This window comes from Leptinotarsa decemlineata, unplaced genomic scaffold (genome assembly GCF_025532065.1).
Source record: "Leptinotarsa decemlineata unplaced genomic scaffold, Ldec_3_MD MMD2_tig00026328_RagTag_RagTag, whole genome shotgun sequence".
Classification (NCBI taxonomy): domain Eukaryota; kingdom Metazoa; phylum Arthropoda; class Insecta; order Coleoptera; family Chrysomelidae; genus Leptinotarsa; species Leptinotarsa decemlineata.
Window position 1 is genome coordinate 16,903,564 of NW_027412688.1, and position 10,638 is coordinate 16,914,201.

Sequence of the window (10,638 nt, forward strand, 5' to 3'; positions counted from 1 at the left end):
TACAGCGAGAATTGTACGTTTTACAGTTAAGTTAGTCAGCAATCGACGTGTTGTGATAACAATTGGAGAAATTAATAGTGCTAATAAGTGTTTAAGCGTTACATAATTATATTTCTACACCGTTCTCAAACTACTCAAAAAATGGAAGACATGGTCGGGCCTTCCACGTCGAAAAAGGTAAAACGGTCGGAGTCTCGGTCAGTGAGAGAAAAACAAATTGTACTGCGAGTATTTCACTGTCTTGAAAGAAATCATCAGCCACCAAAAGATGACTTTGTGCATATGTGCTGTAATTCTACGTGTGTACCTCCGAATAACCAACCGGGCATTTCTACATCATTAAGTTCCACAATTACAAAAGATAAATTAGTTGATATGTGCTCTGATTATACCGGTGTACCAAAATCATCGATTTACAAAATACTAAGAGAAGCAGAAATTCATGGGGACGTACAAACGCCAAAAACTAGTAGCGGACGAAAAAAAATCACAGTTGATGAAGAAGCCAAAACCAGTATACGCAGAACTATTCACGGTTTCTTTTTCAGAAATGAGCTGCCCACACTACAAACATTTCTGGAGGCACTTAGCGATCATGAATTGGTCCCAAAAATGGGTAAAGAAACTTTAAGGAAACTTGTACACGAAATGAAATTTACGTACGGAAAAGTTGACAGGAAAAGCATTCTCATTGAACGTCAAGAAATAATAGCATGGAGAAAAAACTATCTAAAAAAAATTGACGAATTTCGGAAGCTCAAAAAAAATTGAACTTCATGGACGAGACATGGGTTAACCAAGGACATACGGTCAAAAAAGTATGACAGGATGGTAATATAACAAGTGCACGACAAGCCTTTATTGAAGGTTTGTCAGTTGGGTTAAAACAGTCATCTGGAAAAGGTAGTCGTCTGATAGTTACGCATATAGGAAGCGACAGTGGATTTTTACCAAATGGTGAATTAATATTTGAATCTGAGAAAACAGGCGACTATCATGAAGAGATGAATGCGGAGGTGTTTGAAAAATGGTTTGAAGGCATCATTCAACTTGTGGAACCTGGGTCTGTCATCGTCATGGACAATGCCCCATACCATAGTCGACATTTAGAACCATTACCGAAACAATCATGGAAAAAAGCAGCAATTCAAGAATGGTTAATTAATAAGAACATCCAATATAACAAAGATAGTTTGAAGGCAGAACTACTTCAGCTAACAAAATTACACACAGACAAATATAAAAAATTCGCAGTAAATGAAATGGCGTTAAGTCGTGGAATTACAGTTTTAAGGTTACCACCATACCACTGCGAATTAAACCCAATAGAATTAATCTGGGCGCAAGTAAAAGAATATGTGGCACGAGAAAACAGAACATTTAAATTAGTGGACTGCAGAAGACTGGAAGAAATGCATGCAGCATGTTTTAAAAGGGGAGCAAAAAATGTGGGACGTAGACAACCGTATTGAACACAATATTGAACCAATCATAATTCACTTTGATGATAGCGGTAGCAACAGTGACGAATCTGAGGTTGAAGATTTGACGAAAATTTGTACATTTACATTTATATTATATTCTATTATCAAAAATTTGTAATTTGTATTTTCTAGTACCCCTGACGATGAGTTTAAGTTACTCGAAAGCTTGAGAATAGTTATATATTGTGTTTTTTATTAATATTGTTAATTTATTTGGTACCTACTATAATTTCCACGATTATTACTCCGTTCTCATAAGGCCCACCTAATGACTACAACGATTAGGTAAATTACGATATTGCAAAGTTTTAATGAAATAAATAAAAAATGTGTATGAATATTTTAACTAATTGTACTAAGAAATTTTCTTTCATTCTTAACCCTCTCAAAAATTAATAAGCAAGCCCCCGATTTGCTGTCAACTGGGCTTACTTCTACTCTCAATTATTATTGGTTTTGGTATAGTTAATGCATTACAAAGTAATGACAGTTGAATCAACACATTTAAACATTTCTAAAAATATAACCCTACAATTTACAATAATTATTTTATTAAAACAGTTAACTCCTGATTAACCTTGTTTTTCACGATTCATACGTTTGATGAAACTGATTATGATCTTTGCCCCTAATTCACCTTTAAGTCAAGAGACTTACAAATACATTACAAATACTTACGATTGATACAGTAAACTTTTTTTAAATAGCCGAAACTATCTAAAAAGAAGACGAACTGACAAGCGTAACTTTCATCAGAAAAAAAATCAGAGTTAATCCCTGGTCACGCCTAAAAAAATTTTACTTCGAATATTTTAAAAATCAGCCAATCGGATTCAACTATTTTATTGCTGATTCTCCAGGTGTATTCAAGTATTTTCCTGGTAAGCGACATATCTAGAACATCTTCAATTCCAGGGAAAACCAGTTTCAAGATAGCAAGAATGAGGAAAATGAAAAAAATGAAAAATAAAAATCGGCCGATCGGTTTCAACTATTTTGTTGCTGATACTCTAGGTGTATTTGAATACCCTCCTGGTAAGCAACAAATTTGAAACACTTTCTGTTTTAAGGAAAAACAGTTTCAAAATAGCAAGAACGTGGAAAATAAAAAAAATATTTGAAAATCGGCCGTATGTTTACAACTATTTTGTTGCTGATACTCAAGGTGTATTTAAGTTTACTTTTGGTGAGCAACAAATTCAGAACATCTTTAATTCTAGAAAAAAACAGTTTCGAGATAGCCAGATCAGATCAGAAAAAAAAAATTAATTTTTTTTCGCAATATCCAAGGTTTAGCAACTAAATAGTAACTAAATCTTCCGTAAAGATCAAAGGAAAAGTATATAATTTATTGAGTTACAATATTATATCACGATAGCATTATTTGCGATTTCTTGGGATCGGCACGAGCAACAAAATCGTTGTTTTGGCAACTAATTAGCAACTATTTAGCTACAAATTGATGTATTTTTTTGCAATTTTGCTGGATTCGCTATGCTAGCTTGATAGGGCTTGTGGATCGTACTGTGGTAAGCTGTTAATTTATGTTGCTGTGGGTGATTAGAATGGTTGTTTATAGTTGTTTCTTTATGGGTTGGTTTGTGGTGAAATCCTGTTTGTTGTTGATTTATGGAATTATAGGTTTTTAGTTCTATTGTGAATTTGATGTTTTCATGAATGGAGTTGATGTATTGAAAACATTGTTTATGTGTTTCTGTGAAACAGGCTATCACAATACATCGTCAACATACCTATACCAGGAAATATATTTTTGGAAAACGACAAAGGGTCAACAGACAATCTTCTCAAGTGTAAAAAAAGATCAAACCGAGAAAAACCAGTGAAGTGTATAATTAGCCAGTAACTTGTCGCATTTATAAATTTGGCCTATACATTGCATAATAGATCACGATCAGTAGTAAAGACAACTTGAACACAAAGAAAGCTTTTTTGTCAATTTTAACAACTAGATTGTAACATACTAATTATTTGAATTTCTATTTTCACAAATCTAGGATTTCTCTGAGCAGTCTGTAGCAGTACTCCAAATAAATCATAATCAGAATGTTGACACCTATTCGAAGTTCATATTGTTTATTTTGATTATTTTTTTTTCATGTTCATGTTTTTTCAGTCATAGACTTGTTTTCATAGTAATTAAAGTAGAGCGAGAAGTGAGGCACAGACAGAGATATTTAGTTAGAAGGAACGGATGTAATAGGGGGTAGCATTGCCTGAACTTTCAACCGATATCGATTCTTTCGATATCGCGTTTTTTTTTCGCTCAAGCGACCTGGCAGCTGTGTCCACCTCATTGACGCGACTCCGATAATTATTATCGGTGTAGTATCGCGATCGCTCCAGTGTACACTAAATTAGTTGCTTACATTATGTATGCACGATTATGAGTGATCGGTGTCAAATCAGGATCGGGTTGCTTATCAAATAACCTGTTGCATAGCTTATCGTATCGCTCCAATGGGAACCGCGCCTAACTCATAGGTGCGAAGTGGCTACTTCTGGAGACTGACGGAGTCTCGAATCTAAAGAATTAGAGGAGAAGTGTGAACAAAAGCCTTGAGTTTTTTTGATGGTTTCTGTGAACATGATTTCAATCAGGAGCTGTAAGATTAAGTGCATTGAATGCTAGGATAAGACTCGGTATTTTGTTACTTTTCCTATATCGAAGCCACCGTGGGAAAGTGTAGGAAAGTCAGAATTTTGTTACTCTGATTCATTCATTCATTTCAAAGTTAGGGATACAAACTCCTATTGAAACTCTTGAGGAAACCGTATTCCTTTTTTTATTGGTATGCATGAAGTGTCTCCTATCCAAGTGTAACAGAGTTGGTCTACAGGAACAAGTGTTGAAAAGAGTTACAGTACTTCTGAAAAAATTATAATTGAATTTCTGTAATGAAAAAATCATGTCTCGCGCCCATGCCTCCGAAAATATAGAGTTAGTCTTTTCAACTGGGCACACATACTTCTTTCTTACTCTAAATCAAGAAAAAAGTAAGGATGCGGTACAATAGTTTGGCGCCCAACGTGGGGCCGGATTCTTGTACAGTTTCTTAGAATAAGAACCAATAGAAACATCAAGTTATTGACTATTTTCTTAGTCTCTTTTTGATTTAGAACAATAATGTAGTATTCGTGTCCAGTTGGGATAACTAGCTCTGGATTTACGGAGGCAAGAGCGCAGGTCTGTTCTTGATTATTTTGTAGAAATCCGATTATGAATGCTAGAAAGGGATACCAAATTGAAGCTCCTATTGGGACGCCATCTACAGGAATTTACAGAAATACTGCATCCCTTTTCAACACTTGTCACTGTAGACCAACTTAGTTACACACTGCAGGCATATCAATAAAACAAGGAAAACGGTTCACTTGAGAGTTTCAATAGGGGTTTGCATCCCCAACCTTGAAATGAATGAATTACTTGAAAAATGATGATAATCAATATTGAATTTGAACTGTCATTGAATAAAAGTCAAAGTTCTGAAATTTTCTACACTTTATAATGGTTGCTTCAATAAGAAAAGTAAGAAAATACAGGGACATACCATAGGATTTGATGCACCAAACCTTACAACTGTTGAATGATATCCTATTTCCAGAAACCATTGAGGAAACTCAAGGCTTTTGTTTACACTCTTTTAACTAGACTCCTCTGATTCTTGAGATCCGGAACTCCAGCGCGGCGTCTTCAGCAGTAGTCACCTTGGACCTATGTGTACAGTGCAGCTAGAACCGTCAAAGATGATCTTCTCCAAGCATACAATAAAAACTCTGAATATCAAATGTATCCCAACGTTCGTTGACTTGTTTGGGTTTTCAACTATTTAATGTCCTCATTTTATCCAATTCATTCAATTTTTTTCATTAGTTGTTTTCATTTTCAGATGTTTTCTGTTGTTTTGGTTGTAAGATTTTACCTGGCCGAATTATAATTCACAAAAAATGTTGAAAAAAAATCCTTCATGATTAGTTAAAATTAACGAATTCAAAATACGATTTTTCATAATCTGCTTTCAATATGTATCTGAAAAGTTGTAGTTTATCCTGATGAATGATTTTCAAATATTTTTACTCAAATAATAAATTTTAATAATTGTTTAAAATGAAGATATCTCAAAGTCATCAGATCACAATATTGGAATATTTGTGCCGATGGGAAACGAAAATTTGAATTATAGATAATTTTGAGTACCATAAGCGGTTGTAAAGTTGTACTATAGACCCCACCCATCCTAGATTTCCACACATTAAGAGAAACTGAACTAACGAAAAATATACAGGCTGATTCACGGTGGATGGCACATTAGACGTTTCTGGTGAACCAGACAACGGATCACTTTGAAAATTTAATGGAGGGCATATTCGGACATTCTCTAGCCAACTAAAATATTTTCGACAATGCAGTGTTGCCGCTTCTTTTAGAAAGCAGTAGCAACTTTGATTTTTCAAATGGAACACTCTATATATAATATTATTTTTGGAATCTCCAACAATTGCCCGACAACTTTTCTTGATATTTCCCTATACCTATCTGTTACCGTTTTCGAAATAAAAATTAATTTCAATTTTTTTCTTCGAAAATCATGACTTCTAAAAATGCCGATATCTTTTAGTTAAGAAGTACTATGATATCAAAATTTGGTTTGGAGTTAGGTGATACTTGGACACTTCCCACACGTCAGCCTAATCTCCGTTACTTCAATACAGGGTGGTAAAAAAATACAGTTTTTTCGTTTGCTTGAAAAAGTTGCTGAAATTTGATTATTTTAAATGGAACACCCTGTATATTATTGAAAATTCGGAAAGCTGCTGAAATTTGCTTTCTTTCTATGTATATCATACCTATACCTAACTAGTCAAGTTTCGGACTTATGAACATTTATTTGTGAAAATGTCCCTTCAGAATGGTATTTCGATTCGGTATTTGATAAGCAGGCCATGATTACTATTTGACAGTAGCGTTGTGACATTCTCCTAATAATATCGACATTTTCGTCACTTCAGAAGTTGCAAATACCTTCAAAACGATGGAACAAAACTATTCAAACGAAGTTCTTATGAATTTGTTTATTATTTTTGGACAGTGTGACAAATTATCAGCAGAACATGTAGAAAGTTCAATGAAATGTATCCGAATCTACCGCCAATGAACCTCAAGAAATTTATACGAATTCAGAACAATTTCAATGCATTTGGATCAACTTTAAAAGCACCAAGAAACTTGCCTCGACCCGTAACTTTCGAAGACAACCAGATTAATGTCTTAGCATATTTTCACGCATTTCCAGAGTCATCGATAAGAAGTGCTGAAGAAGATTTGGGTATAAAATATTCATCGGTTCAAAGAATCTTGCGAAGACATAAAATGCATGATTATAAATTCATCAAAATTCAAGCAATGAAGCCTGAAGATCCTCAACAGAGAATAGAATTTTGTGAAATGTTGTTGACACGCATTCAAGAAGATCCACTTTTTTTAAATAAAATTATTTGGACTGATGAATCGAAATTTTCGAGAGAAGGGATTTTCAATAGAAAAAATCTTCATTATTGGTCCAGTGAAAATCCTCACGTCACAAAAGAAGCCGGATTTCAAGAAAAATTCAGTTTTAATGTCTTCTGCATGTTGATGGACAACAAATTGAGGTACGTGATATACAAGGAGTCATTAACATCCAGAAGCTACCTGAATATTTTGGAGAATACTGTAGACAGTTTCGTGGATAATCTGCCACTCGAAGATTATCGAAACTGTTGGTACCAACTAGACGGAGCTCCTGCACATTGCACAAGAGAAGTGAGCGCAGAACTGGATAGACTATTTGACGATCGGTGGATGAGGCGCTTGGGACCATGGAATTGGCCAGCGAGATCACCCGATCTTAATCCATTAGATTTTTATTTGTGGGGAATATTTAAAGAAAAAGTTTACAAAATACCCGTGCGTTCGAGAGATGAATTGTTAGAAAGGATTGCCCAAACATTTGAAGATTTGGATCCCAATGAAATCAGATCTGCCACCACGAAAGCAGTCAACACCCGCATTTTAAAGTGCTTGGAAGTGAACGGCCAGCGATTCGAACATATTTTGAAATATTCCACATGATTGTTTTACTTTTTTATAATTATTCATATCAATATTTCCAATTTCAAGTTTCTTGGTGCTTTTTTAAAGTTTATCCAAACATATTGAAATTGTTCTGAATTCGAATAAATTTCTTGAGGTTCATTGGCGGTAGATTCGGATACATTTCATTGAACTTTCTACATGTTCTGCTGATAATTTTGTCACACTGTCCAAAAATAATAAACAAATTCATAAGAACTTCGTTTGAATAGTTTTGTTCCATCCTTTTGAAGGTATTTGCAATTTCTGAAGTGACGAAAATGTCGATATTATTAGGAGAAAGTCACAACGCTACTGTCAAATAGTAATCATGGCCTGCTTACCAAATACCGAATGGAAATACCATTCTGAAGGGACATTTTCACAAATAAATGTTCATAAGTCCGAAACTTGACTAGTTAGGTATAGGTATGATATACATAGAAAGAAAGCAAATTTCAGCAGCTTTCCGAATTTTCAATAATATACAGGGTGTTCCATTTAAAATAATCAAATTTCAGCAACTTTTTCAAGCAAACGAAAAAACTGTATTTTTTTACCACCCTGTATTGAAGTAACGGAGATTAGGCTGACGTGTGGGAAGTGTCCAAGTATCACCTAACTCCAAACCAAATTTCGATATCATAGTACTTCTTAACTAAAAGATATCGGCATTTTTAAAAGTCATGATTTTCGAAGAAAAAAATTGAAATTAATTTTTATTTCGAAAACGGTAACAGGTAGGTATAGGGAAATATCAAGAAAAGTTGTCGGGCAATTGTTGGAGATTCAAAAAATAATATTATATACAGAGTGTTCCATTTGAAAAATCAAAGTTGCTACTGCTTTCTAATAGAAGCGGCAACACCGCATTGTCGAAAATATTTTAGTTGGCTAGAGAATGTCCGAATATGCCCTCCATTAAATTTTCAAAGTGATCCGTTGTCTGGTTCACCAGAAACGTCTAATGTGCCATCCACCGTGAATCAGCCTGTATACTGCGCAAATCATTGATACTCAGTACATTTTCAAGTGTTCGAAAAACACACAAAAGGGCTCTGAGTCTTTTACAAAGATAGTCTATATGTATTTTCCAATCAAGATTATGGTCAATGTGTATTCCGAAATAATTTACTGAACTGGTTTTTTTCGAAGTTATGTTCTTATTTCTGCTAGTTGAATGAATATTGACGTTTTGTGCATTGGGAAATCATGACTGTTACTACAAAATGATATGTAAGATGTTTCATCAATATTTATTGTCAGTAAACTATCATCAAGCCAATTTACTATAGTGTCAATATCGTTTCTTGAATGAGAAAGTACATCTTCCCAGGTTTTTCCATCAATTATTAGTACTGTATCATCAGCATATGAGACCACTTTTCCAGAAATATCAATGGATAACATATCATTCAAATATATTATAAACAGAATTCGCCCTGGGAGTGCCTGGGGCACTCCGTATTTAATTTCCAATGGGTCGCTCAGTACACCGTCTATTTTAAGCATTTCTACACTTTCATTGAGGTACTCTCTGATTAGATCATATGCCAGATCTCTGATACTAACATTATTTAATTTCGACAAAACATTTTCATGACTAATGGTATCGAAGGCCTTGGTCAAATCGATAAATACTCCCAGGCATGATCGTTTTTTATCCAAGTGTTCATATATTTGTGTATAGTATTTCCAATTCCAATTGGGACAGCACAGAGAAGGAATTCCCGCCTCGACATAGGCGTCGGCATATTATTTTTCAGTGGTAGTTTTTCAGTTACTTATTCATACAATCATAGCAATTGATCATCCCATGAAAAAGTTATCTCAACTGAATTTTTCCACCATGGGTAATTATGAAAAACTTCGAAATTTAAGGTAGTTGATTTCCGAGTCAAAAACTCTAAAATACAATGAAAACACAAATAATCGCACCGAATTCTCGTCAAACATATATTTACAAAATAATAGAAACCAACAAAATTGCTAGAAAAATCAAAATTCTTCTTCGCTATATTCGGATGAGGTGGAATCATCATCGGGTTGAATAACAATCGGATTTATGGAACTTTGCACATAATATTTGTTCTCTTCTTTTATAACGTGGGCCACACAGTTCTTCCACACATCACTATTACCTACTTCATTCACCACTCGCCTTATATTGTCAAGCACTACAGCATTCAAAGTCGGTGACTGATCACATTTCCGCAAGCTTTCTTTCATTGTGGCCCAAACCATTTCAATTGGATTGAACACACAATAGTATGGAGGCAAACGTATAATATACTCTCATATATAATATTTATATAGTATTAGGAATCACACGTTAAAAGGTAAGACCTGGTTAATTCTTAGCTCGCACAAGTTTCGACTTCTGAGGGTTGTCGTTCGTAGGGGTGCGACAGCTGGTTAACGGAACAGATTTTAAACAGATTTTTTTAAACAGATTATTGAGAATATATAATACACTCAATAATCTAGTCTTCTTTGAAATTATATTGTTTTATGGTCGCCAGTAATACCTTTTTCGCTGGAATCTTTTCGGGTATTTCCATGTCATGATTTCGCATGAAATCAACAATATTTGCTTTTTTTGTGTTATTGTTTAGTATTGTAGTCAATAACCGAGAATGATACGAAGCGTTATCCGTAACAATATCCGAGTTTGGAGGAATATTTGGGAGAATCTGCTCACTGAACCAGGTTTCGAATAAAGCCGCAGTCATATCTTCGTGGTAATCAGCAGATGAATCTTTTATATTTTTGGCTGACAGAAGCGAAGCGTTAGGTACGAAACCATTTTCATTCCCGGCATGCAAAATTATAACACGTTTTCCCCTTGAAAAAGGTATGTTCAAAGCACAATACTTGGTTTCGTCTACCCAGCCATATTTGACAACATCATGTGTGTCAAACCAAGTTTCGTCGAGGTAGATTATATGTCTGCTGGATTCTCGGTAGCTTTTCATTCGCCTCAAATATTCTTGTCGGAGTTGAACAATGCGTGTCGATTCCATT